Consider the following 15,064-nt stretch of genomic DNA (forward strand, 5'->3'; position numbering starts at 1 on the left):
TGCATTCCAGCTGTGCATCCTAAACCTGGGCACCTGAGTGCATTCCAGCTGTGCATCCAGAACCTGCACCTGAGTGCATTCCAGCTGTGCATCCAGAACCCGGGCACCTGGGTGCATTCCAGCTGTGCCTCCAGAGCCTGGGCACCTGAGTGCATTCCAGCTGTGCCTCCAGAACCCGGGCACCTGAGTGCATTCCAGCTGTGCATCCAGAACCTGGGCACCTGAGTGCATTCCAGCTGTGCATCCAGAACCTGCACCTGAGTGCATTCCAGCTGTGCATCCAGAACCTGCACCTGGGTGCATTCCAGCTGTGCATCCAGAGCCTGGGCACCTGAGTGCATTCCAGCATCCAGAACCTGGGCAGCTGAGTGCATTCCAGCTGTGCATCCTAAATCTGGGCACCTGAGTGCATTCCAGCTGTGCATCCTAAACCTGGGCACCTGAGTGCATTCCAGCTGTGCATCCAGAACCTGGGCACCTGAGTGCATTCCAGCTGTGCATCCAGAACCTGGGCACCTGAGTGCATTCCAGCTGTGCATGCAGAACCTGCACCTGAGTGCATTCCAGCTGTGCATCCAGAGCCTGGGCACCTGAGTGCATTCCAGCTGTGCATGCAGAACCTGCACCTGAGTGCATTCCAGCTGTGCATCCAAATCCTGCAGCAGCCCAGACTGCAGCTGATCCTGGTAAGATCTGTCCCTCAGGACTCTGGCAGAAATTAGGAGCAGTGTGAAGGTCTAATTTTCTGAATGACAGAGTAAATCATAACTGGAGGCAGTTGCTTAATTAAGGCTGTGCAGCTAAATGACTTCTCAATGTTCTGGCAGTTCCAAGAGAGCCAGGAGTCATTTCAGGTCAAACCAAACGGTTCATTTAACCCAGAGCAAGCTCATGGTGCTTCATGGCCACCAGTGTGGTTTTGTCTGTCAAAGCTCCAATATTCCCTTTTAACTGCAGGTTCCTGGGGCAGGATGGGGGGAGGCTGAGCCAGGGTCAGGATAATCTGTGGTTTCCAGGATAATCTGTGGTTTCCAGGATAATCTGTGGTTTCCAGGACAATCCCTGGTTTCCAGGATAATCTGTGGTTTCCAGGACAATCCCTGGTTTCTGCCACACACTCACAAAAGAGGGAGCTCAGGAGACTGTTCCTGGGCCAACAGACCACGAGATACAAGTAATGACTGATTTCTTGTTCATCAATCCTTATTTACAACTTTCTAGGAAGAAAAATGTGCAAGGGTTTCTCCTTGAAATATTGAAGGTAATTAAAGAAATAGCTGACATCCCATTTTGGAGTCCCTCCAATTGTCAGGGATGTGTTTGGCTCCTGCCCACACTCACCTGCCACCCCTCCATCCCTGTCCCTGCCAGCCTGGCAGCCAGAGCTGGGGCTGGCTCTGATCCACAGCCCCTGGACACAGATCCTGCTCTGGGAGCTCAGAGCTCAGAGTTCTGCTCACTGGGGGCTGATCCACAGTTCTGGGAGCTCCGAGCTGGTTGGTGACTCCTGCACCTGCTGCAGAGTGGGAAGGGCCAGGGAGGTGCCCAGGGCTCCCATGGCTGGCAGTGGGACCAGGACAGGACCCTTGGGCTGTGCCCAGACCCCCCTGGGGAGCCCTGTCCTGCAGGAATCGCCTTTCAGACGTGGCTGTGCATCCCTGCTGGGGCTGTGCAGGATGAAATGGAAACCAGCCCTTTAAAAAAGCAGAGATGGGGAACTCTACCTGGTTCCCAGAGAAATGGGAGGGTGGGGAGAGGTGCTGACATTGAACAGAGCTGTGTGTGCTGCTGCTGGAACAGGGCTCTTTATTCCTGGGCAGATGCTGTGGCTGGCTGGTGTCAGCTCCTGCTCCAGATAAAATCTGACTTGGAGATAAATGGAAAATCCTGCACGTCCCAGCGACAGTGATAACGCCTCTGGAGAGAGGCTGAGGCTGGCAGGCCTCAGGGTGACCCCAATAAATGTCCTGTGATTAAACTGCTGCTGTGGGGCTGTCCCACTGCCAGGCTCAGCTGAGTGTTCAGCTTCCTGATGAGCAGAGGAGGAATTCCCAAATGATTCTCTTTCTGTCTCCTGGAGATGTCCAGTGTTCCATCCATGTCCTGCCAGGGCATTCCTGCTGTGTTATCCCAGGTTCCCAATGAGTAGAGGAGGAATTCCCAAATGATTCTGTTTCTGTCTCCTGGAGATGCCCAGTGCTCTGCTCATTCCTGCTGTGTTATCCCAGCTTCCCAATGAGCAGAGGAGGAATTCCCAAATGATTCTGTCCCTGTATCCTGGATGTGCCCAGTGCTCTGCCCGTGTCCTGCCAGAGCATTCCTGTCCCATTATCCCATCACCCCGTGTCCTTGCCTGTCCCACCCGGGGCTGTGCTGTGCTGAGCATTCCCAGTCCCACCTCTCCCTGCAGGGCACAGTGTGGTTTGGGCAGTGCACAGTGTGGTTGGGCAGCAGCAGTTTTCACTCCCAGCCCAGCAGTTCTCACTCCCAGCAGCTCCAGGATGCTCCCAGCAGCTCCAGGATGCTCCCAGCAGTTTTCACTCCCAGCAGCTCCAGGATTCTCCCAGCAGTTTTCACTCCCAGCAGCTCCAGGACGCTCCCAGCAGCTCCAGGATGCTCCCAGCAGCTCCAGGATGCTCCCAGCAGTTTTCACTCCCAGCAGCTCCAGGATGCTCCCAGCAGCTCCAGGATTCTCCCAGCAGTTTTCACTCCCAGCAGCTCCAGGATGCTCCCAGCAGTTTTCACTCCCAGCAGCTCCAGGATTCTCCCTGCAGTTTTCACTCCCAGCAGCTCCAGGATGCTCCCAGCAGTTTTCACTCCCAGCAGCTCCAGGATTCTCCCTGCAGTTTTCACTCCCAGCAGCTCCAGGACGCTCCCAACAGCCGTGGCTGGGGCTGGCACCTCAGGTGTGAGCGCTGCTCAGAGCAGTGCCAGGGCCAGCTCTGGGGAGCAGGAGCAGCAGGCACAGCAGGGCACAGGAGGCACAGCAGGCACAGCAGGGCACAGCAGGGCACAGCAGGCACAGCAGGCACAGCAGGGCACAGGGACAATTCCCCAGCCCACGCCCCTGCTCACTGCTGGGATTATTCCGTGGCTTTCCCATCAGTGATCCCACTGACCTCAGCCCCAAGAAACTGCTCCCTCAGAGGAGCAGACACGTTGTCATCAGCTTTAAATAACTGAGCACTGTACAGAAATGGCATGTGCTCTATAAATAGATCTCACACCTTTCTAACAGTCAAAGGCTCCGTTTTTAAGAGCTTTGCTTCTTTTTTGTGTTTTTTTTTTTTTTCCTCTCCAAAAACCCAGTGATCTGAAGGTCAAATTTAATTTCCTGTGCACATCAAATGAACTCATCCCCTCTCAACCAGTCACTCGTGGCTGCAGGGCGGACCAGGATAATTCTATTTCCACCCTAATTCAGCAAACTTATTTTTCATGAGCTTAAGTCTCATTGACTTCAGTGGACGCTGAGCATTACCTTAAATTATTAATGCAGTTAAGTCATGGACCGAAATGAAAGCCTGGCCAGGAATATTGAGAGCCTGAGCATGAACCCCTGAGCCATGGAGGAATCAGTGCAAATCCTGGATGTCATGGAAACAGAATGGTTTTCTCAGGGTGTTTCACAGGGTGGGGATTTTCGTTGCGTTTGGAAAGAGGAGCAAAAGGGGTCTGAGGGATGAGAGCACGAGGTTAATTTGTGGGCTTAGCCAAACCCTTGACAAAACAAAGAACTTCCCACAAAAATGAAATGCACAGCCAGGAGACAGCCAGAAAGCTGAATTTATGGTATGTGACAGGAGTGTGATTTCTCAGGATAAGGAAAAATAAAATTTGAGAATATTCCAGCATTTCTGGAACGTGCATGATGAACTCCATGCATTCCACGTTTTTGGGAGTCACGTGTGGAGCGCACACGCTGCCACAGCTCACACACAAACAGCTCCTTACTCCTCTCTTTTTTATGTACTCACATGATAGCACTGAAATAAAATCTCAAATTCACATATCTTTACTACATCAAACTTGAGACTGCACCTAAAGGATGGCTGTGACAGATTAATGGCAGCAGCTCTTGTGCTGAGGATGTGAGAAGCGATATTCTCGCCTCTATCCCATGTGCATATTTCCACGGAGAATGCCATAAATATCCCTTGGAGAGCTGCCTTGTCTGCAGGGCTGCTCTTCCCAGGCCACAAAAATGGATTTGTGTCACATCCCAGTGTCCTTCTCACCCCCAGGGCTCGCGTGGTGCCCCCCACTCCCAGGAACCTCTCAGAATTTCATCATTTTCACCTTTTGATGAAGAGAGGAGTGTGCTGCTGTGCACCAGGCAGGACAGACCCTCAGTTTGGGCAGAAGCTCTTCTGGTCATTTGTTCACTTCCCAAGCAGCAGAGCTTTGGCACAAACTCGTTTTCCAAAGCCCTCCCCATATATCAGTCTTAGGTTTAACGTGCTGAATCTAAAACACACTAATTTCACCAAATTAGGGGAGCCAAAAGAGAGGAGCAGAAAGAAAAACAACTTCAAGGGATGTGTGAGTTAACCTCAGCCATTTCCCACTTTAACTTAAAACCTCATTTAGCTGCTAGACTTGTCACATCAGCGTGACCTCAATTAAACCCACTTATTCCTCTCCCACGGCCCCTCTGCGCTCCCTCCTCGCTTTACAGCGCACGCTGAGACAGGATAAAGGATAATTCCAATTACTGCCCATGTGCTGGGGGATCAGGGACGACATATGGCCTGGGGCAGGGCGTCTGGAGGAGCAGGGCCACAAAGGGGGGTCTGGAAAGGCTCTGCCTGTCCTGAGCCAGAGCCTGGGATGAGGGAAAGCAAAGGGAAAAACTTCCACAGGCACTGAAGGGTTTGGTTTGCAGCCTTGGATTGATGTGAAAATAAAAGCACACAGACATTGAGCAGGAAAAATTGTAAGAGTATGCTATCATAGTTGTAGGTAAGAAAATGCCTTTAGTAAAAAAGAAAGTGGATTGGATAAGGTGGTGAAGGGTTTGTGGTGCAGTAATGTCATTGCATGGGGTAAGCCAGAGTGGAAATGGAATAATAGCAGTGTGTGTACCAGCAATAATAATTCATTGGGTACATTGCAGCAGATAGGTTACAAAAACAAAATAAACTTTATTGTTAATTATTATATTAATCCATCCATTGGATTAGAATGATTATTAATTATTATATTAACCCGTCCATTGGATTAGAATGATTATTAATTATTATATTAACCCATCCATTGGATTAGAATGATTATTAATTACTATATTAACCCATCCATTGGATTAGAATGTTCTGTACTGCCTTGGAATGAAGCAGCTCGTGACTCTTTTGAGCTGTGGCTGAATTCTGAGATCTCAGGGCCTTGAGGCTGATTCCTGTCTGAGCAATAAACGGTTTTGGGCTTGCCCATAATCCCATCCCTTCATTAAAGGGACAATAATTAATGGCCATGTGGAGGGGACACTCTGAGCCTCTGCAGCCCAGCCCTGCCCTGGGCCCTGCTCCTGCTCTCTCAGGTGCCAAAGCCAGGACTGTCCCACCTCCACCTGCTCCCAGAATCTCCCAGCACAAGAGTTTCAGTCTCCTTGCCCACCAAGAGAACAAATTCAGTGTCTGTCAGCAGCACATCACAGCACACGTTCCACAACACTTAATTTTTAAACAGGTTTGCTGCATAAAAAACATTTTACTGCTAATACTGTATTTCTACCCTGATTTCCTCATTAGGTGTGCTGAAAAGCAGCAGCTCTGACACTCCCTGGTACAGAAGACACTGTAATGACACCAGCAAATCTCAAAGGCTTTTAGAAGCCACCCCAAAGCAGCTTCTTTTAAACTCAACCAGCAGAGAGCCACCAGCAGAGTCATTGTGATTTCTGCTGGCTGCAATCCTGGCCCACACTATTTAACGGCTTTTATTAAATATTTAATTACCCTTTTGAATCCTTTCCTTGATCTCTGCCCTTTTCTCCTGGGACAGGTTCCCAGGCAGCCAGCTCTGACACTACTTCTGTGAGAATATTAAATGTTTATAGTGATTTTTATATGGGATGATCTCCAAGTGCTTAACACAGTGGAAGGATTACTCACCTCACCTTGGGAACAGAACACATCCACACTGATTACTGCAGGTGTTCCAGGACAGAGCTGAGAAAAGGGGGAATGGATCCCCAGAGCCAGAGGTGGGGAGGGAGGGCAGGGCAGTGGGGTCAGGCTCTGCTCGCTGCAGGGAGATCCATCCTAGCCAAAAACACAAACCTTAACAGGGAGATCCATCCTATCCAAAAACACAAACCCCAGCAGGGAGATCCATCCTACCCAAAAATACAAACCTTAACAGGGAGATCCATCCTACCCAAAAATACAAACCTTAATAGGGAGATCCATCCTACCCAAAAATACAGACCTTAACAGGGAGATCCATCCTAGCCAAAAATACAAACCCAGCAGGGAGATCCATCCTACCCAAAAATACAAACCCCAGCAGGGAGATCCATCCTACCCAAAAATACAAACCTCAGCTCACCTGGCTCCTGCTCTGACAGCTGAACAGTGTCCAGCCCCACAGAGTCACAGCTGAGCTGCCAGGACCCACAGGGAGCGCTGGGTCCAGCCCCACAGGCACAGCTGAGCTGCCAGGACCCACAGGGAGCGCTGGGTCCAATCCCACAGAGTCACAGCTGAGCTGCCAGGACCCACAGGGAGCTCTGGGTCCAGCCCCACAGTCACAGCTGAGCTGCCAGGACCCACAGGGAGCTCTGGGTCCAGCCCCACAGGCACAGCTGAGCTGCCAGGACCCACAGGGAGCGCTGGGTCCAGCCCCACAGAGTCACAGCTGAGCTGCCAGGACCCACAGGGAGCTCTGGGTCCAGCCCCACAGTCACAGCTGAGCTGCCAGGACCCACAGGGAGCGCTGGGTCCAGCCCCACAGTCCCAGATGAGCTGCCAGGACCCACAGGGAGCTCTGGGTGCAGCTCCTGGACCCGACTCTGGCCCATTTGCTCTCTTAGGGGCTGGACTGGGTGTGAGGCTGCAATGCCCTCAATGGTTTTTCTCCTTTTCCAGCTGTAATTCACTGTTGGAGTTTAACTGAGAAGCTTTATTTCTTCTTTTCTACAAGCCAAGAGTGCCCAAGTAAAGGAAGAAATATTTGTGTGCTGCCCAAGGGGCTGTTTGGGGTGCCTGGGAGCTCCCCCAGCCCTGTCCTGGCTCCCCTCAGCCCCATCCAGGGATGAGCCAGGGCTGGGTGCTCGGGCTGAGGGAGCAGCCCCTGGTTATTGTCACAGAGCCAGAGGGGACAGCTCAGCTCCCAGAGCCCAGCACTGCCACACCAGCCCTGCACGGGACACTCTCTGCACCTCGGGCTCCTCCTGGGTCCCTTCCCTCAGAATTCTCTGTGGCTGTGGCTGGGAGGGACCTTCAAGGGTCACCCAGTCCCAGCCTCCCTGCCTTGGCTCGCCCTGGCTTTCCACAGAGCATTCCAGAAACCCAAAAATGCAATTTGGCTCCTGGAATGTCCTCATATTTTATTTAAACAACAAAATGGATCTTAATTTTTGATATGCACAATGCATGTCGATAGGCCAGGCTGCTGAGGAGAAATTGCTTTTTGATTTCAGCAGGGGGGTGGATGTGGGTGGGGGGCTGCTGTGGGACCTGCAGGAGGGCACAGACCCTGCTCAACCAGGGGACCCTCCTATCCACAGAACCCTCCTGGCCACGGGACCCTCCTATCCATGGGACCCTCCTATCCACGGGACCCTCCTATCCACAGGACCCTCTTTCCTGTCCCACACCCCCATGTCACACCAGCCCTGGCACCCCTGTGCTCGTGCTCTCAGAGCCCAGGACAAGCTGAATGACATCAAATCATGAAATCATCACTTGATTTCACAATAATTTCAAATTACTTGATTTGGGTTTGAAAAGACCCCAGGATCTTCAATTCCACTTTGACCAATAGCCCCATGGCCACCAAACCCTGTCACAAAGTGCCAGCTCTGCCTGCTCCTGTCCCCTCCAGGGACGGTGACCCTGCCACTGCCCCGGCCAGCCCTTTCAGTGAATGGTTTGGAGGATGCTGCTGCTTTAATTACTGCTTTAATTCCGTGACAAGCAGCACAAGGTGCAGTCCCAGTCTTTCAGCACTCTGGTCTGGCTGCAGCCCCTCCATCAATTCCCTTGGCACTCAGTGACAACAGGGATTAATCCTGAAAAATGAGTGCTCTGCTGAACCTGCACCCACCCTTCCTTCCTTCCTTCCTTCCTTCCTTCCTTCCTTCCTTCCTTCCTTCCTTCCTTCCTTCCTTCCTTCCTTCCTTCCTTCCTTCCTTCCTTCCTTCCTTCCTTCCTTCCTTCCTTCCTTCCTTCCTTCCTTCCTTCCTTCCTTCCTTCCTTCCTTCCTTCCTTCCTTCCTTCCTTCCTTCCTTCCTTCCTTCCTTCCTTCCTTCCTTCCTTCCTTCCTTCCTTCCTTCCTTCCTTCCTTCCTTCCTTCCTTCCTTCCTTCCTTCCTTCCTTCCTTCCTTCCTTCCTTCCTTCCTTCCTTCCTTCCTTCCTTCCTTCCTTCCTTCCTTCCTTCCTTCCTTCCTTCCTTCCTTCCTTCCTTCCTTCCTTCCTTCCTCTCTTCCTTCCCTCCTCCCTCTCTCCCTCCCAGCCCTGAGCTTTGACCCTGCCCAGACACAAACATGAACTCACTGTGCTGAACAAACTGATAAATTATTCTTTGACTGCAAGAAGCTCTTGGGTGTGAAATCACGAGAAGTTATTAAATGGGGCTGGCTGATGTTTGCAGAATGGGTGGAACGTTCTGAACCCTCTGGTGCAGCCACCCAGAACGTGTCAATATTTAGGAATCACAATGAAAACTTCCCTGAGAGCAGCAGTTCAGCACCACGCTGAAGGGAGAAAGTTCCCATCCTGCTTTAAAGCACAGAGCTGAGGGGCTCTGTGCACCCCTCCAGCCCTGCCTGCTGAGATAACTGTGCCTGTGACAAAGAACATGGAGAGAGAACATTTACAGCGGCTGCAGTGCCAAGGGAATGGCTTCCCTCTGCCAGGGGACAGGGATGCGTGGGATTGGGGCAGGAATGGATGGAATTGGGGCAGGAATTGTTCCCTGTGGGATGGGCAGGAATGGATGGGATTGGGGCAGGAATTGTTCCCTGTGGGATGGGCAGGAATGGATGGGATTGGGGCAGGAATTGTTCCCTGCAGGGTGGGCAGGAATGGATGGGATTGGGGCAGGAATTGTTCCCTGCAGGGTGGGCAGGGCTGGGTGGGATTTGGGCAGGAATTGTTCCCTGTGGGATGGGCAGGAATGGATGGGATTGGGGCAGGAATGGATGGGATTTGGGCAGGAATTGTTCCCTGTAGGGTGGGCAGGAATGGATGGGATTGGGGCAGGAATTGTTCCCTGTGGGATGGGCAGGAATGGATGGGATTTGGGGCAGGAATTGTTCCCTGTAGGGTGGGCAGGGATAGATGGGATTGGGGCAGGAATTGTTCCCTGTGGGGTGGGCAGGAATGGATGGGATTGGGGCAGGAATTGTTCCCTGCAGGGTGGGCAGGGCTGGGTGGCATTGGGGCAGGAATGGATGGGATTGGGGCAGGAATTGTTCCCTGCAGGGTGGGCAGGGCTGGGTGGGATTGGGGCAGGAATTGTTCCCTGGCACAGCTGTGGCTGCCCCTGGATCCCTGCAGTGTCCCAGGCCAGGCTGGACACTGGGGCTGGGACAGTGGGGGTGTCCCTGCCATGGCAAGGGTGGCACTGGGGGGGGATTTGGGGTCCCCCCAACCCAACCCAACCCCTTCTGGGACTCCCTGATTGTGTGATCACCCCATGCCCCAGCCCTGCACAGGCTCTGCTGCTCCAGGGGGAGTTTCTCTGAGCTCATTTTCAGGATGGAGCCCTCCCTCTGTGCCTGTCCGTGTTCTGCAGGCTCAGCTCAGCCAGGCAGGGAAAACGCAGTTCAGCCAAGGACGTGTTCCTGTGTGTGAGCATCCCTCATTTCCCCAGCCCCAGCCTCCCCTCGTGTTCTCTCGAGCCTTTTCCCAACTCTCCTGACTTTCACTTTCAGGAAAGGCTCATTTAGCTCAGGAACACTCCTGTCAAGGGAGGGAGAGAGGAGCTGAAACAGCCAGTCATAAAGGTGGAATTACCCACGTCCAATTTGTAATGACTGTACTTAAGATGCACTTAAAGACAATGGCAGCACCTTCATTGCTCTGTTATTGCTTCTTACAGCAACGTGCCCCATTACTGGCGGATAAATCCCAGAATCCCACTCTATAATGATTGTGTTTTTTCTTTCGTGAGTATCGTAAAAAAACACACTAAAACTGTGAAAAGTTGTGACAAAAACCGCAAATAGCAGAGAAATTCTACATCCAAGACTAGCAAGTTGTTCTTGGAAATATGAAGAGACCTTGCAGGGTTTTAATCAGGGCTGGAGTGTTTGTCACAGGACAGGGATTTAGCAGTGGCAGTGCCTTAAGGATTGAGTGTTTTCCTTTGATCCATTCCAGCTCACCCCATCTCTTACTTCAGTTCCTTGTTCATTTTTAATTTAAATGGGCTCTTGACAGAAGTGTTAAAGTGTCATAGAAATAAATTGTCAGTGACACATTTTTAAATCCATGTTTGCGTTGCAGGAGCTGTTGGCAGACTCCAAGAGGTGCCAAGGCCCGTGGGGTCAATCAGGGACCTGGGGAGGTGCTGGGACCTTCCCCATCCTGACAGAGGGGACAAATCCCTGCCTGGGAGGGTGGGAATTCCAGAGCAGGGTGGCTGTTCCATCCCTGCAGTGCCCCAGGCCAGGCTGGACACTGGGCTGGGACACCCTGGGACAGTGGGGGTGTCCCCAGGGCAGGGGTGGCACTGGGGGGATTTGGGGTCTCCCAGCCCAAACCAGTCTGGGACTGTGATTCTGTGATTCAGGAGGAAGCTCTGTCCTTCCCAGGATTTCTGTGCTTCCCAGCCTGCCCTCGGGGTGGGCATCCCACCAAACCCTCCAAATTCACAGGCACAACATCCTTGGGATCATGGGTGTGATGCCTCCCTGAGGGGCTGAAAGACAGGCTGGCACTTGGAAAAGTGGCTTGGAATAAGAATTTTGAAAGTATTTGTATTCTTAAACTCACAAAGTGTCAAGGGATGCCGCTGCCACGGTCTCTATCCGAGCACTTTTTAGCCTGGAACATAATGAAATGTAAAGGAAAGGAAATGAGAAAACGTGAGGAGTGTGATTTGCCTATTGTTGTGTAGCTCGTATCTACAAATTGCTTAGCACAATCCTGTTAGTTACTCCAGGAATGTGAGTGTGCATGAGTTTCACCTGGTTATTATTATTTCCAGCAGAAGCCAGCCCTGCCACACGCAGAGCCTTTGAGCCCCAGGTGATCATCATTAGCAGATCAAATCCCAGCACTGTGTGCAGCATATTAACAGCACCATTTCCAGAACAGCTCTAATAACGCTTCCTGACAGCCAGAGCAGCCATAAAGTGCTGCTGCTCACACCCCGACAAACTGCTTCCCAAAGTGTTTTATGGGGTATCCATCACTCTGAGGGAGCAGTGCAGCTCTCACAGCCTCGTTATCCATCTTTTCCCTGCACACACAGAGGTTTGCTGCTCTCCAGGAGCAGCACTGGCCTGGCAGCACCCAGGGATGAGCTGCAGAGCCCCAGCTCCAGCAGGGGTTCACAGCTGCCCTGCACCTTTCAGTGCCTGAGCACAGCACCCCAAAAACCATGGGAAGGGAGCAGGCAAGGAGCAGAGGTGCTGGGGTGTGTGAGCTGCAGGTGCTGAAGGCAGATCTCTCCCCAGCTTATCAGAATCCCCACCAGGTTTGGGCTGGGAGAGACCTCAACGTGCATCTGATCCCCCTGCCACGGCAGGCTCCCCTCCCTCTGTCCCACCCCAGCTGGCCTGGGACATTTCAGCACATCACCCATCACACTGCCAGCCCTGCCAGTCCCTCTGTCCCACCCCAGCTGGCCTGGGACATTTCAGCACATCACCCTGGAGAGGGGGGACACTGCCAGCCCTGCCAGCCCCTCTGTCCCACCCCAGCTGGCCTTGGACATTTCAGCACATCACCCATCGCACTGCCAGTCCCTCTGTCCCACCCCAGCTGGCCTGGGACACTTCAGCACATCACCCATCACACTGCCAGCCCTGCCAGTCCCTCTGTCCCTCCCAGATCCCCCGGCAGGGTTTGTGTGGGTGCAGCTTTCCTCTCCAAGGCTCACATGAAGAGATGTCCCCACGCTGTCACCCCTCCCCTGGCAGCACAGAGGGGACAGGGCAGCTCTGGCACAGCCCCTGCTCTGCCTGGCCATGCTGCATGGGGCTTGGCTTCACTTCCCCTGGAATTTCATCACTTTACTGCCCAATTACCTGCTGCTAAAATTTCTGTCAGGTATTTTCATGCCCCACCTTCCACCCAACCCCTGTGAGGCTCTCAGGGCTGGCAGGAGGGCTGGCTGACAGCTGCCCCCACCTCCTCATCCTCGTGTTCTCAGGAGGGTTCCATAAGCTATGAAAGGCTTTTATTCCTCCTAGATTACTTTTATACATCTCTGGGAATATCCCTCTGAAGGCATGAGGAGTCAGCACTGAAACAATTCCTGCCGTAAATAAAATCTGTGAGATGTTGATGGCATCTCTCTGAAGTCCTGGCAGAGCTCACGGTGTGGCCACCAGCCCCAGCCCCACGGGAAGGAAAATGCTCCATGATTTCAGGCTTTTCTGAGCAGCAGCTGAACCTGGCACTTCTCCCCTGAGCCCTGGACTGTGCAGGGCTGTCCCACCCAGCAGGGTCAGGAGTGTGTGTGCACAATGCCCCAGCACCGAGAGCACCCAAGGGCTCTGCCAGGGTCTGACCTGCTCCAGGGGAACCATCACAGGGATTTACAGGGGACACCTGCACATCTGCAGTGCCTCTGGAGCAGGGGTGCTCTGACCTGCTGGGTTTTACCTTCCCACTCCCACTGGCTTCTTCCAGGGTTTCTGCACTTTGCTTCACTTGTTGAACAAAAATCGGCTTTGATGGGAAGCCCCACATGAAAGGAAAGCCGGCACAGCAGCAGCGGATTTGATCTCCTTCACATTTGGAAACCCAAGAAATATTAATATATATATGAGGCACTTTGAATTGCTGGCTTTGTTTTCTCTGGATGCTGAGGCAAAAATTTAAATAGCAAATATTTGAGTTCACAGTGAACAATAAATCCACACTAGAGGAAACCTCCCTTTCCTGCCCAGCGCTGCAGGCAGAGCTTTTTGTGTGTTCTGCACATCTCTGGGTGGCTCCTGGTCACAGGGACGTGGCACCAGGCAAGGCACACCACTGATTTATCCCTGGTTCCCTTGGTGCCAAGGAGCCTGTGCACAAAGTCTGGATGGTGACTCAGGGGATCAGGGGTGGGGTCTGGGGGAGCAGAGTGGGGCACAGAACTCACTGGGCACAGAATTTAGCACAGAACTCACTGAGCTCACTGGAATACTTTGGAATTCTCACCCAGTCCATGCTGTTATATAAATTATTATTTGATATTGTGCCAGGCAGAAATACAGCAGCATATAAGGAAAAGTGGAAGCTTTGTACCAGAGGGTCATGATAGATAAAAATGGTAATGGACACTGTAGTGCCATAATCAAAGTCTAATTGTCTCATTAATTAAGAGCAATATTCGGTTATGTATTGGGTCCTGAAGTGATTATGACTCAAATGCCTGCTAGAGCTCATGGATTTATTCTCTGTCTTGCAGCTTGCAGCCAGGCAGAGCATTTGGTGGAGGTCAAACTGTTCAACTGCTGCTCTAAAATGGAGCTGAACTTTAGGCATGAATAATCCTGGCTGTGCTGCTGCCTGCAGCCCTCGGCGCAGGGAAACCTCCCTGTTCCCAAAACCCTCCTCCATATTCCCAAAATCCTCCTCAATATTCCCAAAACCCTCCTCCATGTTCCCAAAACCCTCCTCCCAATTCCCAAAATTCTCCTCCCCATTCCCAAAATCCTCCTCCCCATTCCCAAAATCCTCCTCCCCGTTCCCAAAACCCTCCTCCATGTTCCCAAAACCCTCCTCCATATTCCCAAAAATCCTCCTCCCAATTCCCAAAATCCTCCTCCCCATTCCCAAAATCCTCCTCCCCGTTCCCAAAACCATCCTCCATATTCCCAAAACCCTCCTCCATATTCCCAAAACCCTCCTCCCTGTTCCCAAAACCCTCCTCCCCGTTCCCAAAACCCTCCTCCATGTTCCCAAAACCCTCCTCCATATTCCCAAAACCCTCCTCCCCGTTCCCAAAATCCTCCTCCCTTCCCAAAACCCTCCTCCATGTTCCCAAAATCCTCCTCCCCATTCCCAAAACCCTCCTCCATATTCCCAAAATCCTCCTCCCCATTCCCAAAACCCTCCTCCATATTCCCAAAATCCTCCTCCCTGTTCCCAAAACCCTCCTCCCTGTTCCCAAAACCCTCCTCCCCGTTCCCAAAACCCTCCTCCATGTTCCCAAAACCCTCCTCCATGTTCCCAAAATTCTCCTCCCCATTCCCAAAACCCTCCTCCATGTTCCCAAAATCCTCCTCCCCGTTCCCCAAACCCTCCTCCATGTTCCCAAAACTCTCCTCCCCATTCCCAAAACCCTCCTCCATATTCCCAAAATCCTCCTCCCCATTCCCAAAATCCTCCTCCCAATTCCCAAGCCCTCCTCCAAGTTCCCAAACCCTCCTCCCCGTTCCCAAAACCCTCCTCCCCGTTCCCAAAACCCTCCTCCCCGTTCCCAAAACCCTTCTCCCCGTTCCCAAAGCCCTGTGCTGGGGATGAGCAGAAGGCACCTCGGGGTCCTGGACCCCTGGATGTTCATTTTCCCACCCGTGGTTAACACAGGGCAAACACCCCAAGGTCTCCCCCTCCATTTCTCACACCAATCTCATTCTCACAACTTTCCTGCCAAACGTGAGCCCTGGTACCAGTGGCTGTTCTGGGCTAATTAGATCAAGATTCAAGCAATTTGCTGTAGGGCCTGATCTCAGACCATC

This window comes from Catharus ustulatus, chromosome 9 (genome assembly GCF_009819885.2).
Source record: "Catharus ustulatus isolate bCatUst1 chromosome 9, bCatUst1.pri.v2, whole genome shotgun sequence".
NCBI lineage: Eukaryota > Metazoa > Chordata > Aves > Passeriformes > Turdidae > Catharus > Catharus ustulatus.